The following is a 16,845-nucleotide window of genomic DNA, read 5'->3' on the forward strand; positions in this document are numbered from 1 at the left end:
CTTTCTCTTTTGCCTCTTTCCAGATTTCAAATGGGGGCCAAAATGTATTGCTCTGCGAGGCTACAATTTTATTATTATTATTATAATTTTTTATTACTTATTTTTCCATGCCCCCTTAACTATTCATATTCCCATCTCTTGGTTAGACCCTAGCAACCAGATAGCTGCTAAATTACCAAATGGAGAGCTGCTGAACAAAAAGCTAAATAACTGAAAAACCATTAAAAATAAAAGAGGACCAATTGTAAATTGTCTCGGAATATCAGTCTACATTATATTAAAAGTGAATTCAAAGGTGAAGTGCCCCTTTAAGCTAACTGATAACCAGCGGCAGAAGTGCCCTAGTTACCAGGGGCGGCAAAAAGCCACTCCTGGTAACTTTAAGAGCTTTTTAAACCAGAAATTCGGCTCTTCTAGTGCAGAGAGCGCAATTGCGCTCTCTGCACTAGCGATCTCACCGCCCCCAGACCCGCTCCTGCGGTCAGAAGATAATCGCTGGGGAGCGGGGGGGGCGGCATCCAGGAGCCGCCTCAGGCGGCAATATGGCCAGAATCACCCCTGCTGATCACAAACACAAATGTTTGCAGATCCCCTCACAGAAGTGCACGTATGAATACTTTTACATCCTAAGCATTTTAGAGTTAAAAAAACACCCCCACCCGCACTTTGCGCAGTATCCCTGGAAGTCAGTGGGAACCGTAAGGTAGGTGGGAGGTTCATTTTTTACACCAGCAGCGAATCCACTAAGTGTCACATTAGCTGTAGGTCCGTCTGTATATGGCCCATCTTTAGCCTCCCCAAACAAAAAAGTCACCCTCCGCCTATGGTTATAACAAAGCAAAATATGGGCACTGTTAGCCTGCACCTCCGGTGGGTGAAAAGATTTTTAGGCAATAGGTGTCTGTTAAACTCTACTTCTTAATTCAATTTTATTTAAAAAAAAAATATATAGAAATAAAAAGTGAGATTTGCACAGACAACAATATTTAGGGACAGAGAGTCACACCAGGGTTTTTCACTGAAAGTCAGTTCTCTCCCCTTTATTTTAGGGGGGCACGGAAGCTACTTTTTTTTTCTTTAAATTTCTTTCTTTTTTGCATTTTGTGGTAAAAATGAACCAGTACAAAGTATGCCTCTCATCATACCCTGAATGCAACTAACAAAAAAGGTCATCTAGTGAAACATTTAGATAATACAACTGAGGGGAAGTGACTTTAACATGTTTTTGTGCAGTGATTGTCACAGAATTCTGTACAAGGACTGACTGTATGTCACTCGGTGAGTGTCTGTGCGCATGTCGCTAATATGTAAGGCGCACATAACTGCGTGGTATTTTCTCCTCACAGGAGCCTATTATACTCCGCTGCCCTGCCTTCTGGGGGCTAACAGCACGCCACATGCAAATCCCGCAGTGTTACGTCCAACAGCAGCTCGAAAGGCAGTTTGCCTCGCATACCATGCTCGCCTGGCCTCTAAAGAACAATACTATCCTAGTAGGAACTTTCTGCTCGTTAGATATCACGTTAGACTACAACTCCCAGAATGCCCACTCGATGACATAATACTCCCACCCTGACTGGGAATTGTAGTCCAGTTAGAGGGGGGAAATCACAGGTGGAAGATAACATGCTGCGTCCTGTCATCCTCTGACAACGGGGTCGACCGTGGGGGAGGAGGCTCCGGGACCCGCCCTCTAGAAGCTTTATCACATTTGCCTGACGCATGCGTAGTAGCAAGAGGCCGGGAGGTGCTGAGGAGTTGAGGGCTGTGAGGCCGGTCGAGCTGCACAAGAACTTTTACTCAGGTGAAGTACCGGCGGTAGGGTGCGGTTGCTGGTGTTTTTGGGTAATGGTTGTTCCGTGCTTGCAGTGGGAAAGTTACACAAGCACTGCAGGAAAGAGCCTGGCAAGTGGCAGCCAAGGGGAATGTTAGAGAGTGGGAGGGAGACTGCAGGATACTTTCATAGAGGTGTGTTGTGAGAAGAGCGCGGGCTGACGCATGGACAGAGCAAGACAGATGGAGTCACAAGGGTATTAGAAAGCAGAGGGCGGGCGGGCTGAGCCAGGCTGCTGTACGGGAGACTCTTGGGACAATGTTTCTCTGTCTGTGAATCCTACTCCAGCTGCTGCTGAGAGTCCTCCGCCCTTTTAATAATGAAGTGAATAGTCAGCATGCTGGGTAATGTAGTCCTGGGGTCATTGACACTCAGAGGTAGGGTGTGTGCGCAATAAAAGTAAAAATGGGATAAAACATGTTGGGCAGTTTTTAGGGAGGCATAGGAAGCAGGGGCAAGGGTGTTCTCTTGGCAGTTAGGTCCAACTATGGGCAAGGGATATCACCCCGCTCACATAACAGGTGGGGGAGTCTATTGTGCCCATCAACTATTATTACCTTTATTATTAGCTTCCAGCATACCTTAATAAATAGGTGGGTTGAGCTGGGACATATCTGCATTTGTGTGTTAGGTTCATACTGAAATCTACTCTGTGCTGTCTTATAAGGCTCATGGCACACACTCTATTTTCTGCCTGTCTTTGAATTTTATAACTGTGCCTTATGGCAACCAGTGATTGGCTAAAATGTACCTGTGGGACCAAAATGTGTTGGTTCATCACTGTTGATAAAGGGAGTGATTCATAAAGGCATTTGCAGGTGGCAAATGTGTTGCTGTGCCAGTGATTCTAGTACCATTAGTAAAGTTCTTAGCTGAGAGCACCTGTGAGTAGGTAAGCTTTAAGGTACTGGTGGGCCCAGGGTGAAGACCCCATTCATGTAACAGGCCAGGCCTCATCCAAATATTTTCAACAGTTTTAGGACTCTTACAAATGGGAATTTTTCCTGCCAAATACAACTTGATGCATTCCACCTGCATTCAGTGCTTCTCTGCAGTAGAGTATGTACAAAATAATTTTAAAGAGCATTGTTCTGTTGGAAGGCATGATAAATCCATTGCAAGAGAATGCAGGAAAATGCCCATATGTAAGAACCCTTAATCAACTAGCTTGCAACCTTGTTTCATGAGTCAGAACCAGGAGTGCAGATAGTGGAAACCCAGATAGACACTGATTTTAATAGCAGTTATATTTACAAATCACTTAAAAACCATTGGAAATGTGTAATGTATCTTGGAAAGTTGTTTTCTTTTTGCTATGCAAAAAATTGATTTTGGGTGGAGTGTCTTTGATATTGATCATACCTTTTATATTGTTAATGCTGAATAGTCCTACTTTAGGAAAAAAACAAAAAAAAAAACCTGATGAGCATGAGAGAGAGAAATTATAATAATTGCTGTACAAATGAAACATACATCACTTGATTCTGTGCCCCTGCAATGATGAACCGCACTTTACATGTAATTTTTCAGGTGGAGAAACAGCAATCTGAGCAGATCCGCACTCATCCTCTCCATGTGTAAAGTGCACTGACAGGCACTGCTTCAGCCTGTGTGCACATGTGGAGCAGATTTTGGAGCAAAAAATGCGAAGGTATGCATGTTCACACAGAATTCCAGTCTTTGTGCCCACACAGGCTTGTGCAATGCCTGTCAGCACATGTAACACATGCAACGGATGGGTGTGGATCCAATCGCCTGTTGCTCTGCTTGCGTTTCTGTGCAGGTGGGGGAAACATCCTAGTGGGACATTAGCCTAAAGGGGGTAAAGTCTGCCTCAGATTTGAATGGCTAGCTAAAGACGTTTGATGTGGTCCTTTTTTTGGTCACATGGAAAAGGCTTTCATTGATGGTTTATACTTACTGCACTAAATATAGTTTATAATGCTTATTGAACAAACCAATTGTGCATTGCAGGTTTTTATTTATACAACTTTACGTTAGAACAGTAGTGCTACTTATAATACTGTGTTTGAAAAGACCACAGCAGACTGCACAAAATCCCTTAGTAAGATCCCTTATATATATTTTTTACAGCGATCCAGTAACTTGCTACAAGTTTGTGAACTGTTGCGGCACACGGATGCACAATAGAGACTGGACTGGCAATCTGTGGATTCCAGGGTATGCCAAGAGGGGCTGCTGTAGGATGCCATAGAAAGTCACTAGTTATTGGGACTGTGGGGGCTGTTTGAGCCTCTCTGTACTTGAAATTCCAAGGCCTATTTTTAATCTCAGTCCTGATCTGAGAATGTACTATTGTTGTGTGGGGGGTGTTGTTTGGAAGTGTGGACAGCAAAGTAGAAATCTACTCAAAGCATAATTAAACTTACTTTTAATGAGGTGGTCCATTGAGTAGTGTGCTGGATGCATAGGGGTTTGGAGATGTGCCTTTCTGTTGTGTGGGGTCAGGTGATTAGGCATTGTCTAATAGCGTAACTTGTATGCAGTTATTTTATCATTTGACAGGACAGTATAAAGTTCACTGCTAGTTCATTGATAAGTACCCTTGATGCAATGGCAGATAGGGAGGTTCCAGGCACCAATGGCTTTTAGTAGCTCTGAAAGTGAGACCAAAGTGCCCAAAATCATCCTATTCCCCTCTTTGGCAGTTGTCTGTAGAAGTGAATAGGGCAGATTTTGGGTGTTCAGGTCATACCTCCTGAGCTGCTGAAAGTCATGGTCGCCAAAATGGTTGGGAATCTCCCTTTTTATGATGTTGGCAGCTGTAGGCTTAATGTAAAGGTAGGAAATATGGCTTTCTTATGCATATCAGAACTAAGCTACTGTGTATAAAGGCTGCTACTGCTTTCTGATGAATGTCCCTGATAGCTATTGTATTAACTTCTTAGACAGACTTCTGAGCCAAGCATGGTATGCATTCAGACTTGGGCCTGTGTGTGCCTTCTGTTATTTTGATTTCCAGAAATAGTTCTGCAGCTGTGCCTGTCCCCAGCTGCTCGGTTATGAAAGGGAGTGGGGGAGAATGCAAGAGCAGTAGCTTTACACAGCAAATCACACGTGTGCTCCTTCCAAGAATGTATAATCAAGTTACAGTGCACCCAGTTCATATAATAGGAGGGCCACTCCAATAATAAAAGAAACACTCTTCTGTATTTTGTCCTATGTCTGTAGTTGGTCTGTGTCCTATGCTTTAACAACATTTTTTATATTCCAGATTGGTGCAACACAATAACTTCTAGAGCAACATGCACGTTGGTACCAATCCCGTTTTATTTTCAAAGTTATCTGTTTTTTAGTTGACATGGGGGTTTGTGGATACACCTTAAATGAGTTGTTCACCTTGAATTCTTTGGTGATCTTTAGCCTTTTATATTGTTCATGTTTTAATAAATAACTTCTCTCCATATCTCCAGTTTAGATTTAAACCTTTTTCTTATTATAGTGGTTTGGTTGGTAAACTAAAAGATGAATGGCTAATGGCCATTAGGGATCCCCAACCTTTTTTTACCCGTGAGCAACATTTTTAATGGAAAAAAAAATAAAAAATCTGGAGAGCAACACAAGCACCTAAACTTTCCTTGTAAGTGACAACTAAGGACTGGGATAGGTTCATTAGTAGCCCAATGTGGACTGGCAGACTACTAGAGTCTCTATTTAGCAGTACACATGCTAAACAGACATCTTTATGTCTCCAAAACATGCCTCCAAGTCAGATATTTAAAAATAGGCACCAACTTTGAGGCCACTGGGAGCAACATCAAAGGGGTTGGTGAGCAACTTGGGGCCACTGGTTGGGGTTCACTGGTCTATATTGAAACATAAGTGTTAAACGATTACTGGCAGTAAAAATCGTGTTTTGGTTGCTAGACAGTCATGGTCAGTTACTTACTTTTGAGGTTATGTTCATTTCCTGGTGTGCCTGACATCTGTCTATCAGATAACAGACCACATAATACACCACAACAGTACTGTCCAACTAACTGGCCGCAAACCCCTCCCCCCCTTCCTCTGTGTGCCCCCCCACCTGTCTGACTGCTGTGACTGCTTACCTTGGTGTAAGCCTTAAATGGTATCAGTACTGAGATTAACTGTCACCCTACATTGTTCACACCTCAGATTCAGGCTGTAAACCTCTGTATTGTTTCTACATGTAATCCCCTATACTGTTCACACCTTTTAGTGCCTGTATTGTTCACACCTCAGGCTCCAATTGTAAGTGCCAACATTATTCAACTGTTCACACCTCAGAAAGGCTGTAGGAGCTCTGCCAGCGCTGTCACTGTATGTACTGCCTGCCATATGCAGAGGTATGTGTGCGTGCCATACTCTGCCTGCCATATGCAGAGGTATGTGTGCGTGCCATACTCTGCCTGCCCTATGCTGCCTGCGTGTGCCATACTCTGCTTGCCCTATGCTGCCCATACTCTGCTTGCCCTATGCTGCCCATACTCTGCCTGCCCTATGCTGCCTGAGTGTGCCATACTCTGCCTGCCCTATGCTATCTGTGTGTGTGTGCGCCATACTCTGCCTGCCCTATGTTGCCTGTGTGTTCCTTACTCTGCCTTCCCTATGCTGCCTGTGGGAGGTGAACCTGGCAGGGGTCGACTGTATGCCACACATTCTGAGAACAGTTTCCCTGGGTTTCCCCTATAATTTAGCAATCCCACCACTCAAACACCAGAGACTCTATTAACGGGTCCTACTAAAATAATTTATGTTGGGAATTACATCTTATCAGTCTTTTCTCTGCACGTTGTATTTTTACTCATTAAGTTGTGACTTACTATACAAATGACTATTCCAACTCATTTCTATGCACAGTGTTGCAAAAGAACTTATAAGTATAAACTTTTTTTGTATTATCTCTGTGTTCAGATGACAGTGAATGGAACAGCAGAGCAGTTCTACTAAGTGTGTAATTTTTGACTGGCTGGATGCCTGAAAAGAACAGCACAGAGAACTGCTGTTTTTAACTTCAAATTGATTATACCAGAAGTACAATTTTACATTAATTTGTTTTGGCATAATTTGTTGCCTTCCATACTCTGTATTCCATTGAAGATTAATTTTCTCTGAGAGTCATCTTTGCCAGAAGTAGTCTATTTGTTGTACTTGATTAACGCTGCACATTGACATTCTTTACATTTTCTAAATGGTTTGCCTATCAAGTGCATATTTAAAAATCCTTACATAAAGCATACTTCAGTTTTTTGTAAAGAGGGCAGTAAAAGCTAGTGTGCCACTGCTGATTTTAGTTGCACGTCGTCAGATGATACCTGCAGTGGAGGTTTATCAGGTGTAATTTGGCAGATGGCGGTGTGGGATTTGTTAATCCATTATCCAAGCTCCAATTTACAGGAAGCCCACCTGCCATAGACTCCTTTTCCTCATTTAAATAATTCATTTTTTTTTAAAAAAATGTGCTTAATGTGCTTTCTCTTTAATAAAGTACCTTGTACAGGTATTGCCCCCTTCATCCGGAAACCCATTATCCAGAAATTTCCAAAGTATGGAAAGGCCATCTCCCATAGACTCCATTATAAGCAAACCATTCTAATTTTTTAACATTTCCTTTTTCTCTGTAATAATAAAACTGTACCTTGTACTTGATCCCAAATAAGATATAATTAATCCTTATTGGAGCCAAAACTATCCTATTGGGTTTAATTACTGTTTAAAGTGGACCTGTCACCCAAAATTATTTTTTTTTTATTACCACATCCATACCCATTATAAAAGCATTTAAAAATCCCAGCTGTCAATCATATATTGCCTGCCTTAGGCATAGAGGTGGGGCAGAGAGTTACTTTCACTTTCAATTCAGAACTTTTTAGATGTTGCTGCTTTCCTCACATTCCCCCTCCCTGCGCATCATGTAATTTTGTAACCAGTGAATGGACATGGGTATCAGGTCCCCCCATACTGGCATTGAAACAAGATTTTGGCAGGATGCAATGCCTGCTTTGATAATGTCTACACAATGGTGCCTGCCTGTTTGCTGCAATTGTGAATTCCAAGGCTGAAGAAAATAATTTATATGGTGTAAGTAAAGTTTATTTTGCTTGACAAACACAATAGAAAACAATTTGGAATTATTTCTTAAGGTGACAGGTCCCCTTTAAATAATCTTCTTAGTAAACTTAAGGTAAGAGATCCAAATTACTTAAAGACCCCTTATCTGGAAAACCCCAGGTCCTGAGCATTCTGTTTAACGGATCCCATACCTGTACTTGATCCTAAGATGTCATGAATTTTAATTGGCGGCAAAAAACTTATTGGGTTTATTTAATGTCTTCATTACTTTTTAGCAGACTTAAATTATAGAGATCCTAATTACAGAAATTATCCAGGAAACCCCCAGGTCCTGAGCATTCTGGATAACAGGTCCAATACTGGTAAATAACTTGCAGCTTGGTGCTTATTTTCCTAGATAGGGTTGGAGTCAAATACAATTTTTCTTTATTGTGGCTAAGCCTAAGATTGTCACATACAAAATGCAATGTTTGTAATGTAAAAATGCAGGTTGAGATATAATAATTTGCCTGCAGAGTTTGAATGTAGATAAGAAACTTAAATTCTTAGCAGTTAAATCAACCCATTAGTTGTGATGAAATAAATGCCTTTAGTGAATGTTCAGATTGTTTGTTCCTTTAGGATATGCTGTATTTATTTGGGTGTATTGGTGAAAAACCTAAGGGTAAGAACCCACGGAGTGGCTGACAAACTGCTCCAAAGAGGCTGTGCAACGGCAACAATAGGAATCACCGTTGGAAAGCCCTTTGCATTGCTTTGTTTACCAACGTCGCACGAGGTTACCTGCAGGAAGAATATTTGTGTGATAACCGAAATGATGCGAAGGGCTTTCCGCTGGCGACTCCTATCGTTGCTGTTGGAAAGCCTTCTCAGAGCAGTATGTCACCCGCAATAGCAGAGATCTATCACGGGCGACTCAACTGCGGCATGGGTTCTTGCCCTAAAGGGGTAATATAATTTCTGCCGATGCCATTAGGAAGCATGGAAGAGTTCTAAAGATACTGGGCCATACTTCACTTAAGTTTAAATGTTTAGCTTAACTTAACTTCAGTTAAGTTAAAAGTTTAACATCACCCACTTCTAATTTAATTATAGACCAAAAAAAGTAAAGTATGATAGGTGCTGAAAGGTATCTGCTAACAAAAAACTAGAGGCCATTTATTAAAACTATTTTAATTTGAAGTTGCCATTTGTCAAAATATGTCAGATGTGCTTATATCATTCGAATGATATCATATGTTTGTAGCTTCTGAATTGTATCTAAATGCAGCTGCCAAGCACACTTGTAAATGTTTAACTTGAACACATACATCTTTTTATAGATTTTGAAATATACAATTCCTTGGTTATGCATCAAAAATTCTATTGTGCATGCAAGTGCATCAAATGTATCAGATACAGACTAAATGTGGCCATACACGTAGCAATTCTGATCTTTCCCCCATTGACATTCAGGGTTGAATCGTCAGATGTGGAGGTAAAATAGGAATTCTAGCTCCACCTGCCAATTCAGCCCTAAACACAGATTTTGTTCAGGCACCTTCAACGGCGCCCAATCAAAATCTTTTAACCCGGCCAATCGACAAGATAACAAATATACGTAGCCTTTGCAATATCGGCCGTCTCGTCGATCAGCCATATAGCCGAATATTGTACATAACGGATTTCGTACAATATCATCGGTGCATGTATGGCTTAAAGGGCATAGTTATTATAGTGTGTAAGCAAACATCACAGGTGATGTTGCCCATAGCAACCAATCAGATGTTTTAGCTTTTGTTTTCTAACTTGAGTGACAGTTCAAATCTAACTGCTGATTGGTTGCTATTGGCAATATCATTGTGTTGTTGGCTTGCACACTATAATAAATATGCCCCTCAGTATTTGTGTCTGTTTGATTTCACTGTTAAATGGTTAGTTGGCTATTAAATAGTCCCAGCAGTTCTCACAAGTTCACACAACAGCATCTTGGAACACCGGAATACATAGCCCTTAGGGTCGGTAACTGGATTCTGGGTTGCAGGAAAGATTTAATATACGGAAACACATTCTATTACACCAATAGTTTTGCTTTCAAAGACCAATCATGTGTTCATTATAAATCACATGTTGTAAAAAGGCAAAAGTAATTGCTGTGACCAGTCATAGAACAGGTTGCAGCTCCTGTTAGGTGACAACAGCTATAGGATCACACAGGCACATCATTTCATTCCCACAGCTATATTGCTTGCCTTTTCCAGTAATATAATGGGCATGCCTAGTTTTGGATGCACACAGGTTTTTGGCAGCCTCTAACCTTGGGCAGCACAGAACAACAATCACTCCTGATGCAGACAATAAGGCAACCACAGCACATCATATCATGCTGATGCCACACGTGGCGGTTTTACGCTGCGTATTTTCTAATTCTCTCGGCGGATGAAAAACGCCCGATATCATCATTCATAGAAATAACTTGAAAAGACAATGGAATACCCTCGGGTGCAGGCATATGTAGCTGATATACGCATGAAAACTAATCATAAAACAGAGTTGGCGCTCATAGGAAACAAACCACCAATTAGAGTGATTTTTAATAAAACAATTTATTGATTAGTTACATAAAAAAATTGCATTTAAAAAGTAGATAAATAAAGTGCATCAATACATAAAAATACAATCAAGAGTAAGATATTAGACCTCAAATGTATTAATTAATGAAATATAACCTAACAATTCATGTGTGGATGGGAAAGATACAATATACATAATCAAAGTAATTGGTTTAAGAACAGACCCATGCAGTAAATCAGAACACATATGAGAGTAATAAATACAGAAAGATATAGATCGACAAGAACTAAGAGAACCACCTTAGGGACTGGGTAATTACACCTATACCTAGTCCTTGGTTACAAAAATAATTGCGACTTTATCACTGTTCGGTCGCTAGATGCAGCAAGTGGTAAAATACAAATCCCTATAGGGAACTCGCTACAAAATAGACACTCAGTAAGGGAGAATTTAGCAAATATGTCGCTAAGAGTGAGTACTCAGACTCGTGACATATAGGTTTGGATATAGCGTTAGCAGCAAGTGTTAGTAGGCGTAGTCCCCCACACTCTAGAGAATATTATAAGAAAACTACCCTCTGTCCCGGCCGGGAAAACGCAAGAGAATGCAAAGTCTCGCGTTTTCATGCGTATATCGGCTACATGTGCTTGCACCCGAGCGTATTCCATTCATTTGGGTGCAGGCACAAGTAGCAGGCGTAGGGCTGAATTTTCGCCAAGCGTTTTTCCGCTTGGCGAAAATATCAGCCCTACGCCTCGTGTGGCATCAGCCTTAAATAGGTTGGGTTTTGTGCATATAAATGCCCTTTGCGTTTGTATGGTCTTCTAATTTCTGCTGTATTGTTTAGCACTTCCTTGCAAAGTTTGTAATTTAAACGGCAGTTCATTGTCGATCCACATGCTTGAGAGTGTGTTTTTTTTTTTTTTTAATAGGGGTTTCTCATTCCTAGTAAAATGTTTTATATAGTTATAATACTGTTTAGAATTCTAGTATTGTGTGCATGTTGAAACAGTCCGCGTATTTTATATTTAAACTGAGAGGTTACTCACTCACAACCGGAACCACACCCTGAATGCAGAATGTGCTGCGATCTTTAGCAAGCCTTCTCATCTGATCCTAATGTGGCATTGCTTCCTGTTTTATGAGAGCTCAAAAACTATAGGCTTTATAGATTTGTGGCAAATCAAGCGCTGCTTTCCTGGCAAAATGACACTAGAGCACTGTCAATACTTTCTAATGCTTTAAAAATTGCAACACTACCTTGTGTCTGCATTATATAAGCTCACTATGCAGTCATGTCTATTAAAGGGGAACTATGACAAAAATTAAAATTTAATATAGGTTTCACCTCATGGAAATAAGTAACTTCTTAAATGTAATCAGTTGAACATTTTGTACCATTTCTGAAATAATGATGTTCCTGCTTACTTATCTGCAAAATCTAAAGGTCTTGAATTTTGCTCTGATGTGACTTGTTAGCTTGCATGAGAGTTTTTTTTTTTTTTTAATTGTTATTGCTCTAGTTTTGACTGGTTACCTTTGGTTGAACTGCTGTCCAAAAACATGTTTCTTCTAAAACCGTATGACAGGTCTTATCTAATAAATAGTTTTTTTTTTTTATCCTTTCCTATTTTCACAGTAGCAGCAAAATTGCTTTAAACCAACAAAAGCTGGAAACGGTAATAATCTTGGACCTCAAACCCGTGTTCTCACTGGCTACTGTGTTGGGCCAATTACATGGAACCAGCATGTACAGACATATAGCTGTACCTGATGTCAATTTACATGGTGTGGTGTGCCACCAAAATCACTGGCATTGGAATTTTTTTGAAGTGCTGGAGTATGTCTCACAAAGTGGCTTTTTTCAGCACCAGTAAATACACCTGTTCGTGACATGCCGTAATTTATTTGGATAGACTCATACTGATACAAGCTACAACAGGTGGATTTTGGCCTGGAGTTTATATTTGAGAGGTATTTTGTCCAGAAAATGGTTATCTTTAGAGACATTTAAATAAATGACAACCTGCACAGCTGTGTTTGGGTTCTTTTTTTTGGGCTAAATATGTCTCATGTGCCAAGATTATTAGGGAAATGGGGCATAACTGACATTGATTAAACATTTGTAAGGAAGTCCCCACCCACATTTTGAAAACTTTTTGTGCTTCCTTACCTCCAGTAGGTACAGCCCTGTTGTTCACCCTGTATATCAGGGATCCCCAACCTTTTATACCAGTGAGCCACATTCAAATGGAAAAAGTGTTGGGGAGCAACACAAGCATGAAAAAGGTTCACGGGGGTGCAAAGAAGAGCAATAATTGGCTACTTAATAGCCCCTATGTGGACTGGAGCCTATAGAAGGATCTGTTTGGCATTATACTTGGTTTTTATGGCACCAAAACTTGCCTCCTTACCAAAAATTCAAAAATAAGCTCCTGCTTTGAGGCCACTGGGAGCAACATCCAAGGGGTGGGGAGCAACATGTTGCTCACGAGCCACTGGTTGGGGATCACTGCTGTATATCATACTTATGTTTTTGCGTCCTGGAACCGTGATTACTTGCCTCAAGTGTACTCTATATTTGGTGTCTTTGAGTAGATTTAAATTCAGATGTCCAGAACACTGCAGAGACTTGGAAACAGTTGCACAAGAACACAAGTGTATTCCTAATCCAGTGTTTAAGGATGGGTACACTCTAGTAGCCGCAGTGTCTTGACATACAGGTCCTTCTCAAAAAATTAGCATATTGTGTTAAAGTTCATTATTTTCTGTAATGTACTGATTAACATTAGACCTTCATATATTTTAGATTCATCACACACAACTGAAGTAGTTCAAGCCTTTTAGTGTTTTAATATAAATGATTTTGGCATACAGCTCATGAAAACCCAAAATTCCTATCTCAAAAAATTAGCATGTATCAAGGCACCTCAGTGGGAAGTCTGTGGGAAGGAAAAAGTGTGGCAGAAAACGCTGCACAACGAGAAGAGGTGACTGGACCCTGAGGAAGATTGTGGAGAAGGACCGATTCCAGACCTTGGGGGACCTGCGGAAGCAGTGGACTGAGTCTGGAGTAGAAACATCCAGAGCCACCGTGTACAGGCGTGTGCAGGAAATGGGCTACAGGTGCCACATTCCCCAGGTCAAACCACTTTTGAACCAGAAACAGCGGCAGAAGCACCTGACCTGGGCTACAGAGAAGCAGCACTGGACTGTTGCTCAGTGGTCCAAAGTACTTTTTTCGGATGAAAGCAAATTTTGCATGTCATTCGGAAATCAAGGTGCCAGAGTCTGGAGGAAGACTGGGGAGAGGGAAATGCCAAAATGCCTGAAGTCCAGTGTCAAGTACCCACAGTCAGTGATGGTCTGGGGTGCCATGTCAGCTGCTGGTGTTGGTCCACTGTGTTTTATCAAGGGCAGGGTCAATGCAGCGACCTGGCACCTGCTCACAGTGCCAAAACCACTGGTAAATGATTTACTGACCATGGTATTACTGTGCTCCATTGGCCTGCCAACTCTCCTGACCTGAACCCCATAGAGAATCTGTGGGATATTGTGAAGAGAAAGTTGAGAGACACAAGACCCAACACTCTGGATGAGCTTAAGGCCGCTAATGAAGCATCCTGGGCCTCCATAACACCTCAGCAGTGCCACAGGCTGATTGCCTCCATGCCACGCCGCATTGAAGCAGTCATTTCTGCAAAAGGATTCCCGACCAAGTATTGAGTGCATAACTGAACATAATTATTTGAAGGTTGACTTTTTTTATTTTAAAAACACTTTTCTTTTATTGGTCGGATGAAATATGCTAATTTTTTGAGATAGGAATTTTGGGTTTTCATGAGCTGTATGCCACAATCATCACTATTAAAACAATAAAAGGCTTGAACTACTTCAGTTGTGTGTAATGAATCTAAAATATATGAAGGTCTAATGTTTATCAGTACATTACAGAAAATAATGAACTTTAACACAATATGCTAATTTTTTGAGAAGGACCTGTATTGTAGTATTCCTGCCTACTTTCACTGAGAGGGAGAATCTGAGATCCTATTGCTTTTCTATAAGACAAGCAATAAAAAAAAAAGTTGTATTGTTTTTAACATCTTATGAGCTTAGTAAGTAGACCCAAGGGAATGGCTGTGCAAGTGGCAGTAATATTTTATATAGGTTTTTTGAGTGGTATCCATTCTGTTTGGACCGACTAACATTCCCAAGGCTGGAATTTGAAGGAACGTCATTTCACACCCAGGCTGTTAGTGAAGTGTGCAGATTAAGAGAGTGTTAGGAATGTTTGCAATGCCCTCAGTCATTTCTGCATCGGGTCTGTTACTAGCACCCTGATGGTATTTTAGAAGGAGGATACTCTGTTTTACAAACAGCTGCATTGTTTCCAAGTAAAGAATTTTCAATTACAAATGTTCAGGGAGTGGAAATTTCCTGATGCTCAGAATCTGAATGTTGTTGGGCAATATTTTAGTTCTGAGGGAAAAAGACAAGTATACAAGCACTCTTAATGGCTCTATATTTAAAGTGTTGTGATCTAAAAGTTAACTTGCTCTATTCATTGAACCCTTGTTGTACTGCCCCTTTAATGTTGTATTATTGCAAAGGAAAATTTAGAGGTTTGTTTAAATAATTTTGTTTTTGATTTCTTATAGCACAAATCCATGTTGATGGTAAAACTATTTTTAATAATAATATCTTAATGTACAGGTATTGGAAATAGCTTGAATGCATGACACCTAGCTTATTAGGATGTTATAAAAATGATTAAAATATAGTGATGATGTAGCGCTAATTGGAATTAGATTTATTTGAAGCACTTACAGACCTAAGAAAATCTAAACTGAACTGAAATCGAAATACTCAAATATTTATATTTTACCAGCCAAAAAGGATAAGGTACTGTAGAAAAAAAATGAATACTAAATGCCTAATAAACTGTGATTAATGACTGCTGACTATGCAGAGTACTAGTTACTATTTTTTAAATACAGGGAAACCTCAGTTTAAAGGGGACCTGTCACCCCAAGAAACAATTCCTAATTGTTTTCTATTGTTTGTCAAGCAAAATAAACTTCACCTACACTGTAGAAATTATTTTAATCTTATTTTCTTCAGCCTTGGAATTCACAATTGCAGCAAGTAGGCAGACACTATTTTGTGGACACTGTTATTAAGGCAAGCTTTGATTCCTGCCAAAATCTTGTTTCTGTGCCAGTATGGGGGGACCTGATACCCATGTCCATGACCTGGTTAGGAAATTATATGGTGAGGAGGGAGGGGGAATGTGAGGGGAACAGCAACATCTAAGAAGTTCTGAATTGAAAGTGAAAGTAACTGTCTGCCCCACCTCTATGCCTAAGGCATAGAGGCGGGGTAAGCAATATATGATTGACAGCTGGGAATTTTAAATGCTTTTATAATGGGCATTGATGTGTTAATTAAAAAATGGCTTTTGGTTTCTTATTTAATTTGAAAAGGGCTTTTATTATACAGCTTTTTATGCCTGGGTGACAGGTCCGCTTTAACATACCCAGATCTTGTTTTCATTTTTACTGTTTTTATGGTCCCACCAATACACAAGGCATTTCCCTTATTTTCCTGGTTTTACACCAGTGTTTTCTGGTCCCCTGCATAATATAAAATAGTGGTTGTACTGTTTGTTGTTTGACTACTGTGATATGGGTACGAGGTTAACATACTAGTATGTGCTTAACAGTTGGTTACATATGGCTAGGACTGGGGTGGGTGGGGAGAGATGTTAAAGTGCAATGATCTCCCACCAAATTTTTTTCCAGTCAGTTGGGGAGGAAAAATATATTAATGTTTAATTACATGAGATCACTGCTTCCTGAAGCCACTATAAGCCAAGAGCTTACAACAAACATGGTGCCTTCTGTTTTGGTACCCCTGTTGTTACTTGGGTGGATGACATGGCATGCAGACCCTGGTTCAGACTGAGATTCAAAATAGGCCCTGGTATTTCAGGTACACAGAGGCCCAAAGAGCCCCCCCACGGGACCACAAAATAGTGATTGCCTGCATCTTACAGTAGACATTCACCAGAATGTACAGACTGCCAGTACAGGCCTGGTTGTGGCTTATCGTGATATTAAAGCATATTAACACAATATTTATTGTTCTGATATTTCTTTTATCACAGGATATGATTTCTAAACTTTCTTTTTGTGAAGAGGTTAAACTTACACAGCACAAATAAATGTGGTAGCAGAAGAAAGAATTTTGGCAGCAATACAAAATGACATAAATTGGTGTTTTCATTGTTATGAAGAAGTGGGGGTAAGGGAGAAAAAGCATCATTCTTTTCTCGGTCTCATTAGGCAGTAACACATCTGGGGGTGGAAAAGACTTCTTGCCGCAGGGGCTGTGCTGGTTAG

The 16,845-nt window shown here is 40.4% G+C and overlaps 1 protein-coding gene across 1 annotated transcript in view; it reads left to right on the forward strand.

Moving 5' to 3' along the window:
• The first annotated feature begins 1,650 nt into the window (after positions 1 to 1,650).
• Positions 1,651 to 16,845, forward strand: part of myo1c (myosin IC) — a 93,619-nt gene continuing 78,424 nt past the window's right edge. Inside the window, exon 1 of the mRNA XM_004911641.4 lies at positions 1,651 to 1,804. The gene's annotated coding sequence lies outside the window, so the exon portion shown is untranslated. The remainder of the gene's footprint in view (positions 1,805 to 16,845) is intronic.

The sequence above is a fragment of the Xenopus tropicalis genome, chromosome 2, assembly GCF_000004195.4.
Source record: "Xenopus tropicalis strain Nigerian chromosome 2, UCB_Xtro_10.0, whole genome shotgun sequence".
NCBI classification, from domain to species: Eukaryota; Metazoa; Chordata; class Amphibia; order Anura; family Pipidae; genus Xenopus; species Xenopus tropicalis.